Here is a 14,189-nt window from a genome sequence, read left to right on the forward strand (position 1 = left end):
TATTGCTCCCGTAAGATGTGACTCATTTGTTTTTCATCGAAGCCTCATACCGCAGTGTACGTGGCTGCCGTTATCGGAAATCTGCAAAAGAACTGGGTGGCACATAGCAAGTACGTGGGTGGATAACAAAGACCAAATGAAGCTCACAGAATGTGTCCGCATATGTGAACTTATAACAACGGTTGGCGAGCCCTCAAATCAAGTTATCTGAGGGGACTTGGGACGTGTCCTTGTCTGCCGCTGGTGATGACTTCTGGTTGTTAAGTTACGCAGTGCTGCCAGAACTGAATTAGCACTTTAAAATCTTAAAAGAAAGCAGTGTTAGCTTTCGTGAACATGGCTGATATCCTGCCGACAACGACTTGGCTAAGACTAAGTACATAGTACTGAGAGACGAGGAGTAGGTACATGCCACATCATAGACGGATAAGCTGCTCGGAGCCCTCAGGCATGCGAGAACAAGGTTTCATGGTCCATACCTCATTACGTGGCTTTAGAAGCTAACGACCTATTGACATCCGGCTCCTATATAAACGGTCAACAGCGACGCTAAACACCGCTAATGATTGCAGCGAAGCCATAGAAGGCTTAGCCGAAACAGACAAAGCATTCACAGAAGTTTAAACAGCTTGCGCGAGGGCAATGGCCTCGCCGCGGCCGCGCCGTGTCTTGCACCGGACCGTTTTGCACCGGACGGTGCCGACGGCTGGCGCTGCAGCAATACACCAGGAGGCCAGCCTGCGCCGTCGGCCGCCAGCCAGCCAGCCAGCCAGCCAACCGACCAACCAACCAACCAACTAACCAGCCAACCAACCAGCCAGCCAGCCAGCCACTGCACTCTGCCGATCGCCTGTCGCCTGCGCGGCCGCGCGGCCGCCGACGCTGGACGCCCTGTGTCACAGCGTCACCGCCCACCTCCGTCAGCTGGCGACAGAGAGACCGCCGGCGCGTGCTCTCGGCCCCTGCCAGCGGGAGAGACGGCCAGCGCGTGCTCTCCACCTCGGCCGGCAGGACGCGCGGCGCCTCAGGGCTCGGCGGCGGCGTCAGGACGCCGTCAGCTCGGGGCGGGTCGGCGGGGTCAGCCGTCCGTCGCTCGGTCGTCCAGCGGGGTCGTGACCCTCAGCCCGTCCGCCAAGCCCGCCGTCGTGGACGAGTCGTTCAGCACGTGGCTGATGTTGCGGTACATTTGGTCGTTCTCGCGGCGGACTGGAACAGGACGGCATCGGTCAGCATGCTGGCCGCCGCAGGAGGCGGCGGGCCCGTTGACACACATACACGCGCTCGCACGCACGCACAGGGAAACACTTCGTACGGCGAGCAGCCACCGCCTGAGGCAGAGTGACAGCGCCGGCTCACGCCGGTGAGTTATCCCTTCATACAAACAAGAAATTGTATTGAGTACATTGACGGCGACATTGCGTGCATTGTTGTTACGTATGCATGCACGACATAATAGCATATTTGCTATGACATACATTGTTAAATGGTTATTATTATGCATGTAAATGTATTTTATGTGAGTGTGCATTATACTGCTATTCACCATCGGGTGTGTATAATGCCCATAGTTATCATTATGCATGATGTGCATGATTATTTGCATCATAACCTAATCATGACTACATGAAATGCATATCGGAATGTTCGATACTGACATCGTATGTGAATGATGCATTACTCCATGACAGGGATGTTGCGTAAAAGTACCTTGCCAGCTCTGCACACGACTTGCGTGCTTCAGTGCCGTCATCGCCAGCAGCTCTGGCCAAGGGTTTCCCCACTTCACTCCAGTCGCACCAGTCCTTCACAATACGTGAGCTCACTGACACGCGAGGGCCACATATGAGATCGTATCTTTGCCGGCTTTCAACAGTTGTAAATGAGGCCTCGCTTTGCCACCGCACTAAGGCGCAGCAAGTGCGCTGTTGTCATTTTGCACGAATCACGCAGGGTACATCGGGTACGCTGTTGCATTGTGGAACCTAGGTAACCAGACCCACGCTCCACGGCCGTCCGTCGCCATAAGGTATCGATCTTCGGCAGAATATGACAGACGTGAGGCCGGTCGATGTACCGGCCGATCGCAGGATGCACGCTGCGCCGCAGACCTGAAGGCACGTCCGCTGCTGCTGCACTTTGGGGGGGAAGGGCACACTGCTAACGATAACAGCCAATAAGTATTGGTTTGCCGTTTCTGACGTCCTCCAGATATATATCCCCGATAGACCTCTATTTGCGTCATGATGCTGGATGTTGGCCGACTTGGGCAAAGATGTCATCGGCAGTAAGACCTGTATGAGCCTGACGGTGTTGAAAAATTATCACATCATGAATAAATAAATGTATATATACATGTATGGAATACGATGTGAAGTAGGCCACATCCCACAATAGTAAATATTATAACGGTTGGGGCTTTACGTCTCACCGCCTGTCATGGTAATTTCCAGAAAACCGCGTTTGTTAGGCATCATGTGGAAATTGTTAGTGGCGTGGCAGGGGCTCAAATCCAGGACCGACAGGGTCAAAGCTGAGAACCACTTAACCACCATCCAAACACATGCAGCGTGAATTAGTCACGATTCGCAACGTATTTGTGCGAACATAATTTACGAAAGTGAAGATGTGTGGTGGACTAGAACAATAACCCTGTGTAGCGGACAGCAGCGCTTATATATCTAAGTCCATTATTGATTCTGTGGAATTGTGCAATGAAAGGCGCCGGTGGTGAACTGAGAAATATCGGCAGTGTATTGGCAGTTTGTTTTCTTATGTTTTTGTGTTTCATCCAATGTGAACTGAGAATGGAGATTCGGTCTCCCCTGTACCCCCAGGCCGAGTTCTACAGGGACGCATCATATGCCTCACCACATATCGCATTTGTGCCGGCCCACGCCGCACGCGAGAGACCCTGCGTGGCCACGCGTGGTCCGGCTAATCTGACAATGCGAGCGACAGGACGACGCCACGCACGGCCCGCGCTGCCGCCCGGTGGGAGTCGCGGCGCCTGCTCCCGCCAAGCCGGAGCCGAGGGCGCGCGCAGTCCAGCTTGCGCTTTGTCCGTGGCGACCGGCGGACATCGCGGAAAAGCCGATGGGCTTTGAGTCAGGCCCACGGGATTTGATGGTGCAAACTCCAGTGCGGGCTGCGTGCGTGATAGCCCCGTCCCTGCCACGGACTCTGCCCAGTGTGGACCACGTGTGCCACAGCCCGGCCCCTGCCACATATTCTGTCCAGTGCGACCGTGCGATTGCCACGGGAAATTGCTGGCTTGGACTATGGTTTGGTAAAAAAGCAGATATCGCCACATCCACACCGAGTACATAGCCGACATCACACACTACGACCCATAACGTCCAGCATAACAAATCGCACCACTCGTGCTACTAGCTCTGGCCCAGTTCCCCCGCAGGTGTGAACGACATTTTCATGGTCTGCATGATTTGTTCGCCCCGCTACTCCAAAGCGATAAATCACTGGTTCGATTCAGTTGTCTGTTCAGCACTGGTGTGCAGTCATGAATCAGTATTGATGCCAGGATGTTGAGTTTCTCGTTTCATGTGCTGATGCTCGAATTTCACTTCTTTGTGTGTACCTTTGGCTTGTGAGACATGTAGACACTATTGTCGCGCTGCACGTGACCTTTGCATGCCCGCTCCGTCAGGTGTACAGTGAGGCGTCGCGATGGAGATGTAGTGACACCAATGCAGCATACTAAATGAAGCCTGCCATCTTCGTTAGGGCAACATAATTTGTTGACTGGGTTAGTGCGGTTTAACATCTGTCATTTTAGACAGGAATGTCACTCTGTACACTTTTAGGGGCCTGAGCCCGCCCCTCCCCGTGCTGACCCGAGACCCCCCCCCCCAACGCTCTTCTGAGCGCCCCGAATGCATCTGAGCAATAAAGGGAATACCGGACAACTGAAATGCAGCAAGTGTCTAAGCTGCCAGAATACTGACACATTGCTGTCAACATCATCATCAGACCTACGTATCATCATTATCACTATCACATCGGCTTGAAATGGGAGTCATTCCTCAACACCAAAACAATTTCGGACCCGACCACGCATTTTGTTTAAGTTATGTTTTTGTTCATCTGAGGCGAAAATCAAGGTGGCCGACATCCGGAGAGGGATTAGGATATGGGGTAGATGAGGTCGACTTCAATGATGCAGCCTTCCAACAGGTTTTAGAAAGTGCCATTACTGATCAAAGGGCTGTCGCTTCGTGAAAGACCTCTAGGTGTGCTATTTTTGTAACATATCTGCAATCTAAGAGCAATGCCATCGACTCCTGTTGATTTTGCACACAATATTTCTTCAATATTCCTCGGTAGAATTTGTGGGCAGAGCTCCAATAGTTCCGACAGAACATGTCGTAGATGGCCTTGATTTTATGTTTCTGATGAGGATTGATATAATTATCAAGCAAGAAGCTAATTTTGCTGTCAACTTCACCGGTCCTGTACCCGTTGTTCACCAGTGCCTACGACTATATGACACGGGTGAATTCAGTGGTAAAAGTTAATAGCCTGGAAGCTGAGGACGCAGATGTACGAGGATTGGCTGGCGTGCATAAAGGATCGCCCGAGGATTGGCTGGCCTGCATAAGGGATCACCCGCGCCGGGGGCGGTGCAATCAAACCGGACAGCTGGCGTTCGTCTCGGCGCTGAGGGCCCATCGACCGTGATATCGAGCCGCGGCACGAGGCCCGCGCTCGCCGCCGCGTCACGAGCCGCTCAGCGCTGACGGGCCGCCTGCTAACGCCCGGATGTTATCTCAGCGGGGGGGGGGGGGGGGAGGGCTTTCAGTCAAAAGCCGGCCGGCAGCCGCCAACGGCCCGCAGCCCTGTTACTGGTGAGTGACGAGCGAGCGCGTCGATGGCTCGGAGGCGACCGGGGGTTTTATGATTTGCTGCGGCATGATCGAGACCAGCCGGCTGGGGCATTCTGCGGGGAGATAGCGGAGACGAGAAATGCCCGTTCATCTGGAAATGTTTTCTGCACGCTGTTTTTTTCGGCGCAATTTCTCCCCGCGTTGCCATCCGTACCATTGGTGTTTACACGAGCGTTTGCAGGAAGTCGCAATTGGGTGGAGAGAAGAAGAAAAACTAACCAAAAAACAAGACAAAAAACAAAACAAAACAAACAAACAAACAAAAACAGAAGACCTAGCTTGGCACGCTGCAGGTACTTTAATGATTGCTGTGAAGGAAAGTTGCATTGCGTAAAACAGCACTGCATGATCTCGATTTACTAGTTATACGCTCCTATCTAGAATTGCTAACTGCCGACATTAAGTCACGCATATCATTAGCATAATGCATGTAATAGATGTAATAACATGCGTTGGACACACCGCCGCAATCTCCACGTGGGAAGTTGTGATCGCGGGCTAGCGCTGTTTAACTGGATGGTGGGTATCGGCCACCACTGCAAGATCGAGCATCGAGCTCAGTAGTCCGACCGCACAATGGCAACTATCACATCTCGGACCATTATCTGCTCCGACAGTGCTCGTAACTGTCTTCACTGGCGTCTGGCCAGACAGACGGCGCCTCGCGTGAAAAGCCGTCCACATTTAATCAGCGGCTGGGGGCACGCACAGCCCGTCGGAGGTTAATTAAATACGAGGGGTAGCACCGTCCGGCAGGGCGCTCCGACATCCTCGTATAAGCCGGGCAGCCACGTGGACGTCGGAAACACCCCAATAGTGTACGGCGGGGGCGCAGGCAGTGGCGACTGCACTGGCGCGGCGCTAAACCCGGCTCGGTTCCGCGGCTATTTGGGTGGCAATACGGAGCCCTGTATACCCGCGGATGAGTCCTGAGGTGTCGTTTGATCGCTGACTGAGACATCTGTTTGACGTCCCGAAATCTAATCATTCACTGTTTGTTTGAGGTTTCGTTTGAATTTCCTCTGCCTGGTCTCCAACTGCTGGGGAGTCTTAACGAATATTTCTCACTGCTACAGCCGACTTTTGCTTGTCCAGATCGCTATTAACATAGTTCCTAACCTCATAGAAACGCGGCCAGCGTCTAAACCAGCGTCAAGAAATGTCGGGTCACGCAGGCGAACTTAATGGTATGCTCTGATGTAAGCCTTCACGTATTTTGGGCATGAACTGTCAATCACACTATCATTCACACATGTGATAATCAATAATTACGTTACCAAGATTCGGCGGCTAAATCAGATAGCACGATAATACATCGTATCAATCCTACGTGCCAACAGCTCAGATACGTCGCTCACCCATTTCAGAATATCAGCCGCCTGGTATGATAGATGGCACGCCTATTGAACCAACTAACGACTAGCTCATATGCCATGCAACTCATAGAAAGAGACAATCGTTTCCTGCGAGGCACTCTCTGCCGTTGTCCAGAGCGCCCAGTGCGCCCAGACAGTGACAGTGTGCTTAACAATGCTGTCAAGGGTTTGACAGTGCGCTTAACAATCCTGTCAAGCCAGGCTGCACTAAAAAATGCTGAAATATTTCGCAAGAGTCATTACTTAGCCCGTGACTGCCACCGTCGTCGCGTCCAATCCCAGTCGGTGGAGTGCCGGCTGTGCCGCCGCCTTCCCTCGCAGTGGCGCCCGTGACCGCCGGCGGCGCCGAGCTTAAGTGGAGCGTGACCAACACCAGACCGACGGCCATCGAAGCGAGGACCAGCGCGCCGGCCAGCACAGCCAGTACCAGCAGGCGCCGGCGGCCGCTCCTTGGGCGCCAGCTCGGCGCTGGGCAGAAGGTCGGCTAGCGTGGAGCGGCGCGTGTCGGCGCCCGCTGCCGCCTGGTGTCGGCCCGGTGCGCCCTGGTGGCTGGCGGAGGAGCGCCGCCACACCGCCAGGTCTCGGTCCGGGCGGCCGGCGGAGGAGCGCCGACGGCCGGCGCCAGGCGGCAGCCCAGAGTGACGGCGGCCGCGGCGCCGGCCAGGCCGACGCCCGATTGGCGCCGGGTCGTTGAGGAAGAGGCTGAGTCGGTAGGAGAGGTTGTCGAGCTCGGCGGCGCTGGGTTCGCTATGACGCCGACAACAACCGTGGCTGACGCCCGACGCCGGCACTGTTGCGCGTAGAGGCGCGGGCTCGACGGCCCCCTGTGTCGACCGCCACCCCGTCGAGTCCGACATGGTGAAGGGGCAGTGGCACCAACGGGCGCACCAGTCGGTTTAAGCCGAAGATTATCAGTTCCCTCACTGTTATTTCAGCGGGTTCACGCTGCCAGTGCGTTGTTGGCCAACCAATATCACCACGAGAGAACACGTCTTTTTGGCTGATGCGTCACGACCAAATGACTGCTCAACTCGCGGATATCACGAAGCAAGAGTACACCTCCCGTCTGACCGACATCTTCCAGATGACTTCATGCCCTCGGGGCTGTTAAAGCGAGCGGGCTTTGCACTGGACAGCACAGTGAGGCGACACGGCACTGCCGGCTCCAGCCGCCGTGGTGAGACACCGGGACTGACGCTGGCGGCCCACGGACTGGGGGCCCAGAACTTGTGCGGGCGATACCACAGCGAGGATGTTTGGAAACGGCCGAGGTTTGGGACAAGACTCCTCTGTCCTGGTCGCATCATCACCCGCAGGCAGCGGAGGGTCGGTCGCCGCGCTGAGACCACATGGTGACGTCATCGCGGCAAAACAACGCCACCTTTATAGGCAATGATTAATCGATGGAACGGGAGGATTAATTCCTCGTCGGAAAGTTACAATTCTAGGAAAGCATTGCGGCCTGGAAGGAAATGACATCGAGAGAAACAACATTTGGACTGGTATTGATTCTGTTCTGAATGCCTGAGTCGATAATGTAGTGTTGTTCGCCTCGACTGAATAAACCGATGCATTCCGGTAGCTCACCGTCCTAAAACATTCCAAAGCCATCATGTTTGCATGAAGTCACCAAGCGAAATATCGACCCATGGGCCCGAGGCACGCCCATTGCAAGCCTTCCTGGAAAACCGGACGTTCAAATCATAGCTTCTGTTTGCTCTCGGAAGAATAACATTGTAAAACAATTATCGCATGCTCAATATCTTTAACGCGCGATCGAGTGGGGAATCGATGTGAGCCCCGAAGGCTTTCCCAAAGTGATTTCCGAACGGGGCGGCTAGCCATGCAAAACTTTGCATAGCTGAAGACCATTGAAAAGCGGATCGTTTCATATAAAAAATGGGATGTACCTTGCGAGATCGCTGACCAACGACAGGTCACAGTCAGGCAATTCATTTGGTGAAGACCATTTCCAGGGATTCGTTCAATCTGATGCAACAACGGAGTGTAAGACTGAGTAATACATCTCTGAGATGGTTTCTTAGGCAACACAGCAATTGACTGAACGAATTTCATTGACCTTGGGCCAGGTATGAAGCTCAGATCAAGGTCAAAACCAACCTTTTTCTCTTACTCTAGCGCGCACTATACGGGATAGTTTCTGGTAATCATTTTCAATTTATTGACAAATGGTGCCGCATTGCACATCTTCTAACGGACTTTTTTAAAAGGTCAGTGACCTAAATCAGCCCAGGTCAAAATTTTATTTTTAGGAACATGCTGTCTAGCGTAATTTTTGACGCCTATTCAAATGTCAAATCAAAATAACATTGTGAGATTCTAGTCACCAAGACCTTTGGAAGATAAAACAAGGTCACTGACCTTAACTAAGCACCCGTGACCTTTTTCTTAGAACAGGTATCTAGATTCACGGCGCTTGCATGAAAAGGTCGGGGGCACTTAGGACACCCATCTGGAGTTTGACCTTCTTTGAGCTTATATGACCCGAAGGTAATGACCTAGGAACCTCAAATTTTGCTGCAAGTGATTTAATGCACAGGCCAGCACATCTTGCCAATTTGGTGTCTCTAACTCTCTTAGTTTCTGAGATCTCTGGGGAAGGTTCGAATTGACCCCTCACCCGAGTGAAGGGTATTCAACCGGCCACCCGAGCGCGTGTTAGCAGAAACCCTGGTTAGGGTAATCGCTATCTGCCAGTTGTTGTCTGGTGCTAACTAGGTGTAAGATAACATAGAGTCTCTACATAAGACTTAACAAGCGCCTGATTTCTAAACAAGCAAACGCAGCAATGCTCGGCAGATGAGAAAAGTGGTGCAATTTTACCTCTCTGCCATTTTTGTCCCAGCGGCGCCAACGAGGAAGTGCAATGGGGGCCGGGCGCTGAGTCGAGTTCTCCTTTTGTTTGTCCGTCACAAACTGGCTGTTTGACCAGCTTGCTCATCACCTGATGCATGACGAGACAACGCTCTATGAGGTAAGTTGTCTATGGGTTTGCTCCCGCACCGCGCTAAGCCACACACCACACAGCAGCGATGGGCCTGGTGTGGATCGGGTGCCAGCAGTAAAACGGTAACGAGCCAGACACTAGGGTTTGTGTTAGACAGCCGCGCACCATCACAACGGCTCCGCCGTGATGTTGACGGCTGTGTTGGCCAGGGCGGCTATTGACATTTTGCTCGTCCGCAACGCGTCTTGACCCAGAGACACCGCACGACGCGGTGGCGTCCATCCATCGTGTGGAGCAACTGTGCATTAATTCATAGAATTCCTGCATGTGATATTTGTACACTTCTCCAGCATGGCATCTGTGCTTGCCGTGGCCCGGTGAGCTTCATTATGGATGCTTGGAAGTGCAGTTTTGTATGCGGTCGTTCGAGTCTAAGCTACCATCAACTACGTCCAAAGCGTTACTGTCGCATTTAACCGATACGTAACCAATGACCATGAGGTTATTGGGGGAATGAAAAATTATATTTAGGTCGGAAATGTTAGTTGCCATGCCATACACTGGGTCTGCCAACATGACTACACCGGTGCGCTGCCACAGCACGCGCTCCACGGTCCACAGTCGGGGGAGTCCTGAAGCGGAGGCCTCGTACAATCCGCCGTCCAATCTCACACGCATGAACGATCCGGCGGCCGGAGCTGAGTGCTTGCCACGCGGAGAGAGAAAGAGGGCGGAGAGAGAGGAGAGAGAGGGGGCGAGGAGAGGAGGGTGAGGACCAGAGAGAATATGGCTTAATATCTTGTTGAGACCGAGAGCGATATATCGAAGCGAAGAGAGATAGACTCTCGTCTCGCGCTCTATCTATCTTCTCTCTCTAGTAGCTCTCTCTGAGAGAGAGAGAGAGAGAGAGAGAGAGGAGAGAGAGAGAGGAGAGAGAGAGAGAGAGACAGAAGCGGAGGGAGAGAGAGAGAGAGAGAGACGCGATGAGCCGTGACGGCTACAACCCTAGTGCTCAGGCATGACCGGGCATCTGCCGACTGCTGAACGACGCTCTAATCAGCAAGCCGCGCCGCCGAGCTTCCGGCCGCTGCACGCTGTCATCGATTTCATCCTCCTGGAACTGGAGCGCCGGCTCAGCGACGGAACCGATGCGGCGCGCAGCATCGCTAGTCGGGCCGTCGCGGCCGGCGGAGATCACCTGGCCTGCGCCTCGGTGACGTGTCCATCACCGACGCCGCGCCCGGAACCACTACATCACCGACAACGCGCCCGTCCAAACATTTACTCGCCTTTGAAGGCGGCCACGCGCGCCACTGCACCCTAGTGTTTGTTGGCGAGCCAGTAGCCGCGGCTGTGGCGTGCCGAGTGCCCCCCCTGAGAGCTGGCCTCGACACACCACAGGTGCCTCAGGTAGGCCGTCACGTCTGAGCCTAAAACGTGGCCACGGTCAATACGAACAGAAGCGGAAGCGGAAGGGCTGCTGGGCAGTGGATGACGCGCGTTGTGCGGGCAGCGGAGGGCTTGTAGGCTTGATTGCAGGGCGGAGCACTGTGGACTGTGTCAGCGAGGACGGTGATATGAGGTAAGAGGGAGCACTGCGAAATGCGCGAGCGGAGAACTGTCAGCTGATTCTGTGGAGTGGACTGGAGCTGATGCAGAGGCGGATAGAGGAATGTGGAGCGTGTAGGGCGGAGCAAGCCGCGAGGTGTCCAGTGGAGGACTGTCGGCCTGATGCGGTGGGAGGACTGAGCTGATGCAGCGGAAGGATGTGAGCTGGGTAGCGGAGCACCGCGAGGTGTCCAGCGGAGGACTGTCGGCTGATGCTGGTGGAGGACTGAGCTGATGCGGCGGCGGAAGGATGGAGCTGTGTAGCGGAGCACCGCGAAGGCGTCCAGAGGGAGGAACTGTCGGCTGATGGCTGTGGAGGACTGAGTCTGATGCGGCGGAAGGATGTGAGCTGTGTAGCGGAGCACCGCGAGGCGTCCAGCGGAGGACTGTCGGCTGATGCAGCGGAGGACGGTGGGCTGATGCAGCGGAGGACTGTGGGCTGATGCAGCGGAGGTTGAGCGGCGGACCGGCGCGTCCGCTTCATAGCCGACACCCGTGGCGGGGCATGGTGACAGCCTGGTGACAGGTGACAGGTGACAGGTGACAGCCTGGGCTCTGGTCATCTTGATGGCAATCGACGACACGTCAACCAGCTCAAGACACCAAGCTGAGACGCACTGGGGAGTTGAAGGGCCATATATCGGTCCGGGGCATGTGTCCTCTTATCAGGGCTCTTATATGCATCATAATGTGCTGAAATGTCCGCCATTGTTATCGTTATAGCTCAATAACCGACACTAAAAAGTCTGTTTGTACATATAAATTATGAAGAGCGAGAACGCGCGATGCTACTTGGTCATTCAACAAAATTCATGCGCCTCCGGCGCGCCAAACTGGGCTATCAGCGAACAACTGTCGGCTGTTCCCCTATTGTGACATATTGCGTGCTCCCTTGCGCAGGACTAGCAGTCGTAACGGCGCTCATCACGAAAAGAAGCAGCGTGACGGCCGTTGGCTGATCATCATCCCAAGCCTGGCTTCGACCGAGGACAAACATCTCCTAAGGTCCGAGGCCTATTCGCGAAAGAAACGTTTTCGCCAGCTACCTTTTCCCGCGAGCATCGAAACGTGCGGTGCTGCTGCGAGGTGACGAACGTCCACGGTGAGGTGGGCGGTGAGGTGGGCGGCGCCGCTTCAGCGTCACCGAGGCTGTCCGCCGGAGAGACAGTGATCAAAGGTGACACGCTGCCTCTGACGGCTCCCCGAGGTGCAGAGGCAGCTGGTAAAGCTTGGTCTGTTGACCACGCCTTGTGCGGGCATCGTGAGTTGTATGTTGCGATCCTCGGCACGTTATGTGACTCTTGACGTTTGAAAGCGCGCTTGTTGAACTGTGCCGTACCCGGATTGGAGGCGTCGGTTGGATTCCAAACACTGGCGATTAAAAAAGTTTCCAAACTCTCATTCTGCAATTGAACGGACAGGGATAGATATCTTTGGATTTTTTGGACAGCCGATACAACTCGGCAAAGTTGCAACTTGGTTCACGGAATAAAAGCTCCATGTCCGCGCATCTTGTTAACTAAACCGAGCGTTTCTAGCTTTCGTAGCTTAGTGCGTTCCAAACACTACACAGCACATACGTTGGAAAAAACGGGGCAAACGAACTGTAATACTTTCATAGTGGTGAGCAAGGAATCAAATAAAATTTCTCCCGCAGGGACGGCTACTGCAAATCGAAATTCTGAGCGATTCCGAGCGATTCCGAGAAAACTGACAATGCTCGCCAAATCGTACGTCCGTATTGATATAACAATAAGTGAAAAGTACAAAAAAGGTGGGATGCAATACAGCTTGCCATACAGCTCTCTTCAAGCTAGGCTCGTTTCGTTTTGGTTGATCTATCAAAGGAACGTTGTCTTGTTTAAAAACATATATGCGTCTCCTATCTTTCCGATAACAGCCAGAATAATAACCATTGCCGAATGCATCGGTGACCAAACATGCCACAGATAGCGGCCTCGGGCATGCGCTGCTGACCCCGCCGGCGTGGCGCTCTGGCAGCCGCCATCGCACGGTGGCTAGGTGGTGGTACGAGCCTCGGCCCCCGGCTGGCTGGAGGCCCAGCCGCCGTGCTCCGCTAACGATGAGATCACATGCGGGCGGCGAGCGGCCAAAGGAGCGGCACGAACACTCGATAAATTAGTGGACGGTGAAAAACTTCATCCCCGAGGCCATCGTCAGGTCATCAGGTCAGCGGTGTATATGTACACATATGTGATGTCCGCTTCTGAGGCATCTGCAGTCACCACCTGTGGAATGCCGATGCTTCCGCAAATGTTCCGCAGGGCCTGTTAGCATTGTTGGCTGCCCTACTGCGACTAATCGGCAGTGATGTCTATATGAATGCGGGCCGGCAAGGCTCATCCATGCTATTAAGGAGTGCCCAGACTGGTCCGTGCCAATACGGGATACATATGCTCCATTGCCATCACCGAATGTCCAGACCCACGTCGCTACGAGTCACCCCGAGTTCCATGCCACCGTGAACTGCCCGACTCACCCATATCGTCGCAAACATCAACGTTGACGAACGCCATCGCGAATTACTCCGACTCACCCATGTCGTCAATCATGGGCGCCATGCGCAGCGTGACGCCGATCATGCAGACGCTGATGACGAGCAGGGAGAGCCCGGTGGCGATTACCACCCAGCGCATGCGGCGCGCCGCGCGCTTCTTGTCGCCCTGCGCCAGCGCCGCGCGCTTCCGCACGGCCTGCGCCAGCACCGGCAGCATGGGCGCCACCAGCTCGGAGCCGGCCGCCGTCAGGTCGACCAGCGAGGCCGAGCCGGACACGGCCGAGCCGGGCCGCGGCGAGCGGCCGGCCAGCGAGGCGCTGGAGAGGCGAGACGGCGCCGCCTCCGCCTCGGACGTGTCGAGCGTCGACTGGCGAAGCAGGCCGGACGAGCGCTGGCTGCCGAGCGCGCTGGACCCGGCCCGGTGCGGCGTGGCGCGGCTCAGGCTGCCCGAATCCATGTCGAGCCGCGGTAGGTAGGCGCAGTCGGGCACCTCGACGGTGGTCTGGCGCAGCAGCGTGGCCTGGCGACGGCGCTGCGCCGAGCTGCTGCGCGGCTTCCCGTCCAGGCTCTGCGCCTGCCGCTCCAGCTGCAGGCGGCGCCGGTGCGGCCGGCGCTCGCCGCCGCGCGGCCGGTGCCGGTGCTGGCGCGCCCCGTCGGCGGCCGGGCGCCGCACCGCCGGCCGCGTCAGCTCGGCCGACTGGCTGCAGCAGCACGGCTGCGACCCGGCCAGTGTGCCGGAGCGCGAGCCGCGCGGGCTGGCGGCCGGCGAGGCGCCCAGCTGGCCGTCGCTGTGCGAGAGGTCCGGCGAGCGGCTGCGG

The sequence above is a fragment of the Pollicipes pollicipes genome, unplaced genomic scaffold (genome assembly GCF_011947565.3).
Source record: "Pollicipes pollicipes isolate AB1234 unplaced genomic scaffold, Ppol_2.1 Scaffold_4740;HRSCAF=5597_pilon_pilon_pilon, whole genome shotgun sequence".
NCBI classification, from domain to species: Eukaryota; Metazoa; Arthropoda; class Thecostraca; order Pollicipedomorpha; family Pollicipedidae; genus Pollicipes; species Pollicipes pollicipes.